Source organism: Rhinatrema bivittatum, chromosome 5 (genome assembly GCF_901001135.1).
Source record: "Rhinatrema bivittatum chromosome 5, aRhiBiv1.1, whole genome shotgun sequence".
NCBI lineage: Eukaryota > Metazoa > Chordata > Amphibia > Gymnophiona > Rhinatrematidae > Rhinatrema > Rhinatrema bivittatum.
In genome coordinates, this window is record NC_042619.1 from 26,645,664 (window position 1) to 26,648,032 (window position 2,369).

Below are 2,369 nucleotides of genomic sequence, written 5' to 3' on the forward strand. Positions count from 1 at the left end.
GAACGAAGAGAGCAGGTGATGGAGAAAACCATGGAAGGCGTAACAGAGAAGAATCTGAGGAGGAAGGGTGAGATGGAGAGGAACTGAGGAGCGAGGAGGAGATAGGAAGCTTGGTGATGGTGGGAGGAGGAGGAGCAGCTGCAGGCAACCTCCAATCCTCAAGTCTCCAGATGTGCTTGGGTTTTCTGGCTATCCCTCATGACTATGCATGAGATAGAGCTGCACACAATTGAAGCCATGGGCATGCAAATCTGTCTCATGCAAAGCCTGAAAACCAGAGTGGATTATGTGCATGAGGACTGGAGGTGGTCTACCCCGGGAGGAGGAAGTTAAAAAAAAGGATTTTTTTTCCCTCTTACGATCAGATACCTACTAGTTTACTCTTTTATTTGCTCCCAGAAATATTATCTCCCATACATTGGGTTGTTGCATGGGCTGCAATAGCCTTTGATTGTGTGAAGTACATTCACCGCGTCCTCATGTCTCAACACCTCAGGGGCACCTGAGCACCACCAAAAGTTCTCAGACTCTGCTGGAAACTTACTCGGACTCCATCACTGCCAGCCTCCACTGAGCTTTCTCTCCGCTACCAAAACCAGTGAGAGGCAGGCCCAGTTCTTCTATTAGGTGAACTAGGAAGTCATCCAGGGTGTCAAAATTCTGAGGGTTGGCAAAAACCTCCAGGTGCTCCAAAGAGAGAAGGCTCCAAAGAGAGACGGTAATGGATGCTGGGTAGATGTGGGAGGGGGAGACAGAAAAAATTGGGTGGCTGGGAAGAGTTATGAAGAGATCAGGCAGGGAGGGTGGAGAGAGAGAGAGTCCTGGGCAGGTGTGGATGGGGTGGGGAGAGAGAGAGGGAGAGGGAGGATGCTGGCGAGGTAAGGGTTGGAAAGAGAGGATGCCGGGCACTGCAAAAAGGGGGCACAGAAGAGCTTGAGGTGCCGCTTCTGTGCTGAGCAAGAATTGAAGGGGAGGAAGAGGAGGATGCTGGGGGCGAAGGAGACATGTTGGACAGTGGGATAGAGAGATGGGGGATGCAGAACTTGGCAGAGGGTGCGAGGTGGATGCCGAGCGAGGCTAGGGAAGGAGAGGAGAGGATGTGTCAGAGCTGCCACAGGCGGATGTGGAAGGGGGCAGGGTGGAAGATTGATGTTTCGCCTAGGGGGCCTAATACCCCTTGCCCTGGCCTTGACGAGAGGCGAGTGAACGCAGCTACTTTCACTTCTATTTGTCTTTCTTTTTCTCTTCCTTTCCCTGTCTCTTTAGTCTCACAGCAGGCCGCAGGAGATTAGCAATGAAGAACTGCTGGATTTCTTCAAAACGTTTCTGACCCCCCCCCCCCCCCCCCCTATTATGTTATCACGTAAAAGCGCCAAGGGGACGCACACTCGGCCCCAAAGAACTTAAAGCAGCTGCACTTGCAAAACTAAGCCTTGAAAGTTCGGTTGGCAGTAAAAATGAGGAAAATCATTAAAGATCTCCCACTGTCATTTTGATTTTGTTTTTCACTCCTGGGGAAATTTCAGTACTTAAAAGCTTTTGTAAAGGCCTTGTTGCCTTACTTAAAGTAGAAGGCCTCATTCATTAGCCCAGCTCTGTTCCAGGCATTTTGGTACCTGCCAGGAAAGAGGGCGCGGGACACCACAGGCACAGGGCCAGAGTGAGCCCGGAGTCTGGAGGAAGCCTCCCAGCGCCCCTACTAAAAGTAGAGGTTGAGTGGAAAGCTTGCCACACAGGAAGCTGAGAAGGCCCTGGTTCCTTCCCGGGATGGGGGAGGCGGAGGGGGAGCTGAATCACCAGAGGAGGTGTTTGATCCATCTTTGCTGGCAAATTGGAAGATCTGTCCCTTGTGCGAGGGGAGAGAGGGAAATTCCTGCCCGAGCTTAATTTCGAAGGAACAGAGGAAGACGCCTGCGCCTGGCGGAGTCTCCTGAGCAACGTGCGTTAGGGCTTATTGTCAACGCACAGTAAGAGGAAGCGTGAGCAGCGGTTTGTTTGCTTTTTTTTTTTTAGCAGGTGCATGTTTGAAGGGCTTAGATGCTGCAACAAGAAATTATGGACAGAGCTAAAACGACTTCTGGACCTATCCTCAGCCAGCAATATACGCAAGCTGTGTGAAGGCTGGCATGTTCCCTGGCAGCCAGGAACTAAATAACCAGCCCAGAATATTCCAGTGATGGGTGGAAGAAAGATATTACCCCTTATGGAAATAATTCAAGGGATGTTAAACGCTGGAGGCTGCATCGGAGGACAAGAAAGATCTACCTTTTCATGTAAAGTCCGCTATTTACAGTCCTCTAAACCAGAGAGACCATACAGGCTGTAAATAGACTGGATTTTCCTTCTTCCTGTTACTAGAAATAAGAATT